This window comes from Octopus bimaculoides, chromosome 3, assembly GCF_046866305.1.
Source record: "Octopus bimaculoides isolate indiv1 chromosome 3, ASM4686630v1, whole genome shotgun sequence".
Taxonomy (NCBI): domain Eukaryota; kingdom Metazoa; phylum Mollusca; class Cephalopoda; order Octopoda; family Octopodidae; genus Octopus; species Octopus bimaculoides.
The window spans coordinates 37,803,436-37,817,169 of NC_142930.1; positions in this window are offsets into that span (position 1 = coordinate 37,803,436).

The following is a 13,734-nucleotide window of genomic DNA, read 5'->3' on the forward strand; positions in this document are numbered from 1 at the left end:
GAAATAGGCAACAAGCAAATTTGTTGAAACTATGATCATTCCATCCTTCCATATTTTCATACAGTCGGGAATGTTTTCTAGAGCTTATGGAGCTATGAGTGTAGGCTGAAAGAAATAGATAAAGAGAAGATCTGTGACCGGGTGAGTGGGAATATGTTATCGTGTTGAACGTTGTTTGTCGTTTTAACAGATAAATTCTACAACTTAATATCAAGATATCAAATCTACGTAACTGTCTTAAAGGAAAGCCGCTAATAGGATCATAAAACCTTGATATCTATACAATGAGGATAGAGGCTATAAAATCTTGTTGCTAGCATCAGATTTAACAACCAACTGAAATATTATCAGTTAACACATCTATACAAAATATCGTACTCTTGACCAATTCATTTCTTGACACTCCTTTGGTTGTTATGTAAATTTGGTCATATGGACACATCCTTCTCAGTAGGTAAATATGCAGTATTTTACTTCTTTATTTATCAGTTCGATTAACATGTAATATTGTACGCAGGTTTGTAAAGACGTATTCAGCATATGCTATTCAGCACATGAACAGTAATCATTAGTTTCATGAATTATTGCAATATGTTGCAAATTTGACTAATAAATTCTTGATGAAACAATTGTAAATTGAAGTAGTAAAATGATTATATTAATAGCTCCAACTTAGGCAGAGTACAAACGTTTTTACTCACTAAAAGTTAGATCTATTTGTACTTAAATATTCATCGTCTGAAAGTTTCCACCTGTTGCTTTCTCTCGATTTGCATGTATACATATACACATATTTTGTGTTTCATATGCAAACTATTATATCTAATATATCTAATATGTTTATCCCCACAATTAAATCCCCCTTATAGCCTTTCGTTAAATTGATCCCCTATGAATACATCGGAGTCTAAGTATGAACCATTTGAGTAATAATAAGTGCCTTCTATGCTGAGGATATCTGGATTTCCTTATGGACCTGCATACGTATATAAATATATACATACATACATACATACATAAATATTGTGTATATTATAAATATATATATATATATATATATATATATATATATATATATATATATATATATATATATATATATATATATATATATATATATATATATATATGTATACTATATAAATAATTTTGGAAAACAAATTTCCAAATCAATCAGGTGCAATCCTTCAGCGTTATATGCATTTACATATCGTGCATTGCAGTCTTATTTGTAGACTATATATACATCTATATATAAATATATAAAGAATCTGATAAAAGTCTATATATTTATCTATATATATATATTTATCTCTATATATTTATCTATATAGATTTATCTATAAATATACAAACTATCTGATAAAAGTCAATATTTATTCAATTTTTTAGGATTAATCGATATGCGGGTATTCTATTTCATATATGATATATGTATATATATATATATATATATATATATATATATATATATATATATATATATATATATATATATATATATATATATATATACCTATATATATTATATTTATACTTATATGCATTATATAAATTACATATATATTATATCTATATATCTATATATTATATATAGTACATTATATATATATATATATATATATATATATATATATATATATATATATATATATATATATATATATATATATATATGTATATATACATATATTATATATATTATATATATATATATTTTATGTATAGTTTATATATATATATATATATTATGAGATATGGAGGAAGAGGGGAGAGAGAGAGCGGAATAGAGGGACAGAGAAGGGAGGAGAGAGAAGGGAGGAGAGAGAAGGAGATGAACTTGAAAGGGAGAGAGGGTGACAGGTTACCGGACAGAGGTAGACAGGGTAAGAGAGAAAGAGTGAGCAAAACAGAGCTGCGACAGAGGATCTCTGAGGAAACTCTGATACAAGGAGAGGGGAAAGACAATATCGCGGATGAGTATGTACCTATATATACAGACACATATATACACACATGAACATGTGCGCGAGTATGCATTGTTACAATAAATAAATTGTCGATAGATACTTCGTGTATATATATATATATTTAAGAAAGAGATTTGACGCCGATGTCCATATCAATGTTTTTAATCCGATGTTAACATTTCTGTATACAGCTATGAATAAAAGATGCAGCTTACTACATAGTTTTTGCTGTATTAATTATGAAACCAGTGGTTTGCCGTTAAGTTAAATGTTTTTAGGAGGTTAACTTTGAAAATGGCATTCCCTCACAAATATGTGTTTATTTTGGGTAGTTTTTGTCTTATTTAGTCCCTCTAAGCGTGAGACATTATTATATAGTAATGCCCTTATATAAATTATATATATTTACGGAAAAAAACGATGGGTTTTTTTCCTTATGGGTTTTTCACGCTGACTACTTGATAAATTCTTATAAAGATTTTATCCTATATTATATTATGTATATATATATATATATATATATATATATATATATATATATATATATATATATAGCAGTCCACTTAGTGGTCTCTTTTATATATATATATATATATATATATATATATATTTGTTTTGCAACGAGAGCGAAGTAGAGTTCCAAAAAGTCAACACAGAAGAACTGGGCCTCCTACTTAGATTGACGTATGACGATGTATATCTAGATAGATACGACCTTAGAGATTTCTGGTCCTAGTAGACGTCTAAGAGGTAGACCACCCACAATTACCTCTATGGCTAGGAAGACCCCTATAGAGAGATGGAGTGGATGGACCAGAGCCATACGGACCCCCACTAATATCCACCAGGTAAAGGAAATGATCGCACATGCACTAGGAGCTAGTATAAAGGTCACCCTAAAAGGCCACACCTTTAAATTTAACAACAAATTATACGCCCAGGACGAGGGGGCAGCCATCGGTGTTAGTATCGCTGGTGATGTGGCCAATCTCTTCATGGTATGGTGAGACAGAAGGCTTAAGGAACGCCTGACACAGAACTCCATACTCGTGAATGTGTACTCTCGATATGTCGATGATATCAACTTAGTGGTAAAGACACCCCCACAAGAGAGTACCCCTGAAATATAAATACAAATTAAGTCTATGGAGAGCATCCAGCAAATAGCTAACTCCATCCACCAGAGTATTAAAGTTACGATAGACTACCCTACTAAACACCCTAACCATAGATCACCTGTATTAGATGCTGAACTCTGTCTAGAAACTAAGAACAATAAAACCAGAATCCTCCATTCACACTATACAAAACCTATGGCCTCCAAATACCTGATCCACCGGAACTTGGCTATTGCGGACAATGCCAAATTCAACATATTGATGGCAGACCTCGTCAGAGTAATGCGAAATGTCTCCTGCATGTGCGACCCTACAGAATTAAAGAGACATATACAACATTTCGTCCACCGCATGCAGTTCTCAGGTTACAGCCATAAAGAAAGGATCAGGGTATACAAAGGAGCTATGAAGAAGTTTGAAACAATCAAACGCAACGATAGGAATGGGATTTGCCCACTCTATAGGAGCAAATCATGGAACACCATAGAAAGGACTAGGAAGAAAATAGGGAAGTAAACTCTGTAAAGTAAAATCGTTACCAATATATCATGACATTTCACCTCAAAAAATGCGGTATGGATTTTAAATTTTGTAGTTTTGATTTTGTTCGATTAATTCATTGTGTTTCTTTTTTTTGGTTTCTAAAGAAAGTTATGCCTGATGAAGTGTATGGCAACTGTTATACTTGACTTATACTTAGTGGTCAAATATAGCTGTATACAGAAATGTTAACATCGGATTAAAAACATTGATATGGACATGGGCGTCAGATCTCTTTCTTGGTGGTGCACCAGCATGACCGCAGCCACTTGGCTGAAACACATAAATAAATAAATATATATATATATATATATATATATATATATATATATATATATATATATATATATATATATATATGTATGTATGTATATATATATGTATATAGATATATACGCATATGTTATATAAATATATTATTTTTATTATAAGTATAACAATAAGTCATTAGAAAAGGAAAATATATTAAAAATTTTACAATTTATCTCACCTTTGGCTGGCTTGCAAGCTAGTTCGAAAGCGCTTACGTTTAGCGGGTTGAGAGATATAAACAATAACAAACCTTTAATGTTAGTAGTTTCTTTAATGTTCCGTCTTTTCAGTATTATATCTTGATGAAGTTGCAGTTATAAAGATCGTTATTCCTCTATGTGAGGAATAACAAGTGTGACCAGTGTAGGTATCGTGTTTTGTTTTGTTTTGCTTTCTGTTTATATTTATATACCGATACGACGCATACTGCCGGTAGACCCATGTTGAATTCGATTTAGTGCATTCGTGTCGACAGGGTGTTTTCCTAGTAGACGTAGCTACTGTTATTGAAAGGGATAATGTAACGTACGGAAAATAATTTTTTGCTATATTTCAGCTACGGACGACTTTAACTTCGAATCACGTCAATCTCACAGAGGTTCTATAATGCTTTTCTGGAGGTAAGAGATTCAAGTATTACCAACACGGTGCCATATACATATATACATACATGCATACATGCATACATACATACATACAAATATACATACACATACAGACACACACACAAACACACACAGGCACACAACAAACACACACACACACACACACACACACACACACACACACACACACACACACATATATATATAAATATATTGTTGTATTCAAGGATAGTCATGTGGCCAGTTTAGTCAATACAAACACACGCACTATATATTTGGTGTTCATTTGCTTCAGCTTTATTTTGTATTAATCGTATTTCGGTAAGAGTTTTTTGTCACACTTCCGTGACCTCATCAGTGGTCCATTGCTTTCTTCTTTCTCTTTTGCGTGTCTTTCCTTGCTGATGATCAGCCATCAACGAAAGAACTCTGGCCGAAATCCAAGTAATATAAAATGAAACTGAAGCAAATGAAGACCAAATATATAGTTCATGTATTTTCATGGCGAAACTAGCAAATTGATCATTCCCAAATGCAACATCTGTTTCAACACACGAATTCATATATATGTTATAGATTTTATATGTATATATATATATATATATATATATATATATATATATATATATTATATGATATACATATATATATATATTTTATATATATATATATTATACATATAGGATATATATAACTTATATATAGATATTATATATATCACATATACATACATATTATATATATTATATATATCATGTACGTATATTATATATACATACATATTATATGTATCACATATACAGATATATATAATGTATATATTATATATGCATATATATTATATATGTTATATATATATATGATACATACACATTATATATATATATATATTATATATATGTATAGTTACAGAGATTGTTATTCCTCAAAGATGTGAGGAATAACAAGTGTTACGAATGTAGCTATAGTGTCTTGTTTTTGTCCTTTCTATTTATATTTATATACCAATACGAAAGGTGTTACCGCAGCTACGTGTTGAATTCGATTTAATGCGTTCATGCGGAAAGGGTTTGTCGTATTAGACGTACAAACTATTATTGAAAGAGAATATTCTTTGAAAATGTATCGTACACATAATAATGTTTAGCTATATTTCAGATACACAAAACTTCAAATCACATCATTCTCACGGAGGTTCTACAATACATTTCTGGAGCTAAGTGTTTCACGTCTTACCAACACGGTAATAATATATATATATATCTATTTATTTATTTATTTATGGGTTTCAGCCAAGTGGCTGTGGTCATGCTGGAGCACCACCGTGATTTTCTGTCTTTATGCTTTGCTCTCTTCTCGTTCCTTGCATGGCTCTTCTCCTGCACCTGATATAGTCCAATCAAGAGTTTTGATGGCACATCTGGTGTATAAGAGAATTTGACATCGCTGCCATAAACTGTGTCTCATTTCGAGCCATTGGTTCGTCTGGTATCGTGGAGAGGAAAGCGTCGAGTTTTGTCTTTAGGACCTCCACATCCGTGTCTTGCAGGTCTCTCAAATGTTTTGGCAGGGCATTGAAGAGCTGAGGTCCTCTGAAACCGAGGCTGCTGCAGTATCTTGTTCTTATGTGAGATGCAGTGGACGGCACCCTTGCCACCATGCAGTGGCGACCCGTGCGGGCATTCCTGTAGTACTTGATGCCAAAGTTCGGCACTAGTCCTTCCAGTATTTTCCATATGTATATTATTACATATCTCTCCCGCCTGCGTTCCAGGGAGTAGAGACCTAGTGCCTGCAGTCGCTCCCTGTAGTTCATCTGCTGGACTGTGGCGATCTTTTTTGTATAGTGCCTCTGAATTGCCTCGAGTTCTGCTGTCCGTTTGACACTGTGTGGTGACCACAACTGAGAGCAATAGTCTCGGCGGCTCAGGACAAATGTCTTCCATAGAGTCAACATGACATTTTGATCCCTTGTACGGAATGTCCTCAGTATCCACCCCGCCAGCTGTCTGCACTTTGCTGTCAATGTGCATGTGAAATGATGCATCACTGCACATGTTGATGCCCAGGTCTCTCACGGCTTGTGGTTCTGGGATTGCAGAACCTCCAGGTCCTGTGTATGCCAGTTGGGAGGCACTTGTGGCCTTGTAGCGCAGTACTTGAAATTTTTCCGCATTGAACTGCATATTGTTTTGCTCTGCCCACTCATATATTGCATTTAGGTCATTCTGTAGGGTTACAATATCATCAGGATTCTTTATTGCCTGAGATAGTTTTGTGTCATCAGCGTAGCTAGTGGCAGTGGTTCTCCGAGTGACCGTGGGCATGTCCAGAAGGGCCATTATGAACAGTGGTGGCCCCAGGACAGTTCCTTGCGGAACACCGCTCAATATTTGTGTTTCCCTAGATAGTTCTCCATTGGCTGCAACTGTCTGACTTCTACCATTCAGGAAGTCATGCAGCCATTCTCCTAATTTACCAGTTATGCCAAGGTTTCGCAGCTTGTGACATATCAAGCCATGATCAACTTTGTCAAAGGCTTTTGCAAAGTCGAGATATATCACATCAACATTTGAATGGTCAAGTAGCTGCTTCAGGACCCAGTCATAATGCTGCAGGAGCTGCGTGAGGCAGCTTCTACCTGGACGGAAACCATGCTGGGTCTCATTCAGCAAGTCATTTTCTCCTAGGAACGCAATCAATCTCTTTCTGACAATTCGTTCCATGACTTTGCTAGTATGTGAAGTCAGAGAGATAAGCCTGTAATTACCAGCCTCTGCTCTGCTTCCGCCTTTATGGATAGGACATATGGTGCCTTCCTTCAGCTTTTTGGGAAGTTTACCATTTGCAAGGAAACTCTGGAAGAGTATCCGGAGTGGTCCTGCTAATTCTTGTTTACACGACTTTAAGTGGACAGCCGGGAAACTATCGGGGCCAGTTGCCGAATTTAAGCTCATTTCATTTATGGCAGCTATTACATCTTCCCCTTCAATGTCAATGTAGGTAATGGATGCAGTATTTTTCTGCTGAGTGCTATTGTCAAAGAAATCAGCTGGGTTCGTTATCTGCATGTGACTCAGAGGAGAAGTGAAGACACTCTTGAATTGTGCACTGAGCACTTCAATTATCCATGTGGGATACACACACACACACACACACACACACACACACACACACACACACACACACGCACACACACATATATATATAGAGAGAGATTATATATACACATATACATACATATTTTATATATACATATATACATACATATATTATATATACATATATAAATGTTTTATATATTTACATATATATACATATAAATATATATACACACCTACATGTATATTATATTATATATATATATTATATACATATATTTATTATATATATATATATGATATATATATATTTATTATATAAATGCATATATTGTTGTCTACATATATATTATATATATATACATATACATATATTATATATAATATTCTCCAGTTTCACTGGTCCTACTCCCAAACTATACGGTCGGTATATCGACGACTGTATCGGTGCCACCTCACTCTCCCGCGAACATCTTGACTCGTTCCTCTCTTTCGTTCAATCTTTCCATCCTGCTCTCCACTTCTCCTGTACTATCTCTGACACCTCTGTCCCCTTTTTCGACATTTCAGTCAGCATCCTCCACTCCGCCCTTAGCACCTCCATCCACTACAAACACACAGGCTCACACTCCTATCTCAACTTCTCCTCCTCCCACCCTAGACACACAAAAGTTTCCATCCCCTATTCCCAATTCCTCCGTCTACGCAGACTTTGTAGCGACAGCCATGACTTTGAGACTCAGTCTCAACTCATGGCTCGCCACTTTAGCCTTCGTGGAAATCCACCCACCACCATCCACACCGCCCTTGCAGAGCACGTTCTGTGGACCGTGCATCTGCTCTCTCCCCCCGAACCCGCCCTGCCGTTTCCCGCCTTCCTTTTCCCCTCACCTACCATCCCACCACCCTACCCCTCCAACGCTCCATTCTCCGAGCTTTTCGGCGACTCCAGTCCGACCCCTCCACCTCCCACATCTTCCCTAATCGACCCCTCCCCTCCTTCAAACGAGCCCACAACCTCTTGGTCCACAGCTTCTTCCCCAACCCAACCTCCCAACCTGGCTCGTTCCCTTGCTCCCGCCCACGCTGCCGCACTTGCCCTTACCTCTCCAACACCACCCTCCTCACCAGCACCCATCACCGACCCTATCGCATCACCGACTCCTTCACCTGCACTTCTACCAACATCCTCTATTGTATCTCCTGCTCTCTCTGCCATTCTCTGTACATCGGACAAACGGGGCGCCGCCTGGCCGACCGATTCGCGGAACACCTCCGAGACATCAACGTTGGCAATGACACCCCGGTGTCACGCCACTTCCGTTCTGCCGGCCACTCCTTGCAGCAACACCTGTCCGTGTTTGGATTGTCCATGCACAGGGGCCATCCGGACTCCCGTTTGCGCCGTGAACAAGGATTAACCTTCTCTCTTCGCTCCTTTGCGCCACATGGGCTCAACTCCCCTCCCCTCTTCATCTAACCCCCTCCTCCTGCCTCTCTCCCTCACCCTCCCTCCTACCACCCCTACTCTTTGTCTCCTCCCTCCTACCACCCCTACTCTTTCTCTCCTCTCTCTTACTCTCTCTCACTCTCTTCTCTCGTACTCTCTTCTCTCGTACTCTCTCCTCTCTCACTCTTACTCTCTACACTCTTACTCTCTCACCCTTACTCTCTCACTCTCACTTTCTTCTCTCTTTCCCTCTCTCTCACTCTTACTCTCTACACTCTTACTCTCTTACTCTCTCACTCTTACTCTGTCACTCTCTTCTCTCTTTCCCTCTCTCTCACTCTCTTTTCTCTCACTCTCTTTCTCTTCCTCTCTTTCTCCCCCCATACCAACCTTCCCCCTCTCTCACATCCACCTTCCCTCTCTTATACCCACCCTCTCTCCTCTCTTCCTCTCTTTCTCTCCCCTCCCATACCCACCCTCCTCCTCTCTTACATCCACCTTCCCCTTCCCCCTTCATCGTCAACACCCCCTCATAAGCTCATCCCACCACACCCCAACACACTCCTACTCTACCTTCCCACTCCACTCCATCCAATTCCTTACACCTACCACCCACCCCTACCCACATACCCCACCCCCTAGCTCTACCCCACCCTCAGCCTAACCCACACTCCACCCATGCCTTCCCCACCTCTCAACACCCTCACATCACATTACATCACACCAATACCCTCGCATCACACCACGCACACACTACAACTGACCAACTACTTTCTCCCTTTCTCCGTTCCCCATTTTCACACTACATACGTCAAGATCACCAGCATTCTATCTCCCACACACAGCCCCTCGTTCTTCGATCACCGTTTGTTATCTCCCCCTTTTCTTAGCTCTCCTGAAAAAAGAATTTCTAACTTCCGGTCAGCCATTATTATGATTGACCATTGACTGAACACTATTCAATTTGTTTTCTCCGTGTTTTTCTCCTTGTCTCCGTATTCTTTCTGTTGAAGAGCGTAGCTCGAAACGTCAAAGACTTTCCGTATTCATGAGCGTCATACTAATACATCCTTTTGTTATTTACACCACCTGTCCTCGTCTGTTGTTGTTTTTTCGTACATTCTCCCATATATATATATAATAATAAATTGAAGGCGTCGAAATATAAATGGCGACATTTTATCTAGGAGTCTAAGTGTGTATTTGACCATGGATGTTGAAAAACAAAGTAGGTCTTAAATCGCGAATGGAACGTCAAATTCAGATTGTAAATACACCAAATTCCTTGCAGTATTAGGTATAGCCTTTACAATAGGAATCCCTCTAGTTCAGAATTTTACGTTTCATTCTTCCTGGAGTCTGAATGGAACAAGAGCAAGCAAATACTGAGTTTCATATACAGTCTTTTGTTTCTCGATGATGATGATGATGATGATGATGATCATCATCATCATCATCATCATCATCATCATCATTAGCAGCAGAAGAAACAATAGTAGCGTCGGCACTAATACCTGTCCCACTTCTACCTCCATAATCACCACCAGTAACAATTATTACGGTATTCGCGGCAGCTCGCAACCTCATCACTACTAGCACCACTACGACCAACACGTCTATGAACACGACGGCGACCACCTGCCCCAATACCACCATCAACACCACTAAAACCACCGCCGCCGCCGCCACTGCCTCCGCCGCCACTGCCTCCGCCGCCACTGCCTCCGCCGCCACTGCCTCCGCCGCCACTGCCTCCGCCGCCACTGCCTCCGCCGCCACTGCCTCTGCCGCCACTGCCTCCGCCGCCACTGCCTCCGCCGCCACTGCCTCCGCCGCCACTGCCTCCGCCGCCACTGCCTCCGCCGCCACTGCCTCCGCCGCCACTGCCTCCGCCGCCACTGCCTCCGCCGCCATTGCCTCCGCCGCCACTGCCTCCGCCGCCACTGCCTCCGCCGCCACTGCCTCTGCCGCCACTGCCTCCGCCGCCACTGCCTCTGCCGCCACTGCCTCCGCCGCCAATTCCTCCTCCGCCGCCGCCGCCGCCACCGCCTCCACCACCGCCGCCGCCACCGCCTCCGCCGCCACCATTATCACTACTACCACAACTGTAACAACAAGCAAAACCACCACCGTCGCTGCCGCCACCGCCACCATCACCACTATCTCTGACCTTGTGCCTATGTAAAATGCAATTATTTCTATTTTATCCATCATCTTTATCAATGCGTTGCCATTGGGGTATGTTTTTTGACAATGGTATCACAGAACGAGAGAAATGAAACCAACTTCTTATTCAGTTGCTGATTTTCATATGCTTAGCAATACTATATCTTTATATGTACGTAATATAGCTGCGACGATTCTTCTTTATCATGTAGCAGACTTAAAATAAACAATTGTTACAGCAAATAACGTCTATCTAAATCCGAATAGATACTATAAAAATCTATTTCTTTTTTTTTCCATCAGAACAAACTTATGTAATCAATTACATGCATTATAGAAAAAACAAGAAATTGTATTGTTTAAAATATATATCATGATTCTGCTTGTGACCTTGTATTGTATAATGAGGATTGTTGGAAAATACCTATCGATTATCTGCCGATCTACCTGTCTATCTACCTTAACTATAAAGATAACTCAACCTTTGAATTTATCCTCTGTGTGTGTGCGTGCGTGTATATATATATATATATATATATATATATATATATATATATATATATATATATATATATATATATATGCGTCTCTATGTTTTTGTGTGTTTATGTGTAAGTAGAAATGTATATCAATATATATACACATGCATGTGAACATGTGCATATAATTATGTGTGCGCATAAACGATGCACACGTACGTATATTTAGCATCAATTAAGCGGTAATCTTTACTGACACATGACACCATCTTTCACATCTCTTATCACGTTTCTAATAACGCCAAACAGCTGCAGAGAAAACGTCACAAACTGCTTGAGATGAAGAAACTTTTACAACTTCACCGTTACCGAATCTATGCTTACTGCTCTTCTGGCAGAGAGAATTTCTGGGAAAATAGATATCACACTTACCTTGAGTGAGCGGCAGGATACTATACATAAAGTAAGTCGGTTTTGGACGCGTTATTCCGTCTAGTGATAGGTCTTCCAGCCTGCATACTAGGTACGTTGTTGTCTATTTTCATATATATTTGCCACGCCTATCTGTGGATTAACTCCAAACACGTGTCTGCTCTTGCTCTGAACATAGCTAAAACATTGACGAGTATTCGACAAGCAGAGATGTGATAATGTCACTCAGGGACATTGGCAGATGTTAAAAAAAATATTTGGATAGTTTCCTGTCACAGAAAGCAGATATGAACGAGCTAATCCAAGCATGTTAAGGGCGTCAATATTATATTTGGACGTCTTAGATGACGGATTTATGAAGCTCAAGGCTATAAAAGTTCACTAGGTCATACCTGACATCTTTATAAAGTCGAAATTTCCGTCAAATTGCATGAGGAAAATCATGCGCATGCAAAGACACAACTGACATGGGAAGCGCTGTGTCCTCTAGTAAATAGAAATTTCTTCCGTTATAACCATCCATGTGATATTTGTTTCGTATCGCTGGCTATATTATAGACATGAAGATAAAGAAGTCGCTATCCATTACAAAAAGACAAAACTGTTTCACTTCCAATCGAGGGCAGCAAAGCATAGATGTCGTGCATGAAGAAAGTACTCCACTACTAAGACTAAAGAAAATCTGAAAATTGTAGGCATTTATGAATTCAGGTATGATTATGTGAATAACCAATAATAGTAGAGATGGATTAATTATACTGCAGGCCAACATTTCGACATAGCATAACAAGGACATCTCAATGATAAACACAAGGGTAAAAACAGCAAGAAGTAACATTTGACTAACAAAAATATGCAGAAGAGGACTAGATCTTAGGAAAAAGTTGAATGCAGAAAAGAGAAGGAAGAAACTATCTGCTTCTGCGAATTTATTTCATAACCTTAGTAATTCTGCTGTTTTATTTCACTTATGTGTGTGTGCATTTGCGCGCGCTTATGTGTGTGAGTGTGTTTGTAGTATCTGAATTATATCGAGAACGATTGACGTACTACATGGTGCATATGGGGCTGAGTTGCTTTCTGACGGAAATTATGAGGGGTACCTAAAGGTAACCAGAGGGCCAACCTGTTGTGGAAGCCACTTGAAGCGACCCTCACGCATCAGTTTGCCGACCGACGTCATGCAGGAAAGTTGTACTGCCACATGGTGCGTTTGCGTTTTGCAGTGCTTCTCCCGTCTACGTCGATTTTTGCAATGGCTGAAACGAAGAGTCAGCGTGCTTCCATGAAATTCTGTATTCTGCTAGAGAAAGCTGCAGCCGAAACAGTACACATGCTTCAATCCACTTACAAGAACTCTGCTATGAGCAAAACGCAAGTTTATGAGTGGTTATCACACTTTAGGAAAGGGCACATTTCGTTTGAAGACCAACCTTGGTCATGGCGACGTCGACTTCCCGAACGAATGAACATATCACAAACATTTATGAACTGATCTTGGGGGATCATCACCGAACAATTGACACACTTGTTGATCTAACTGGTGTGTCTTGGAGCTCCT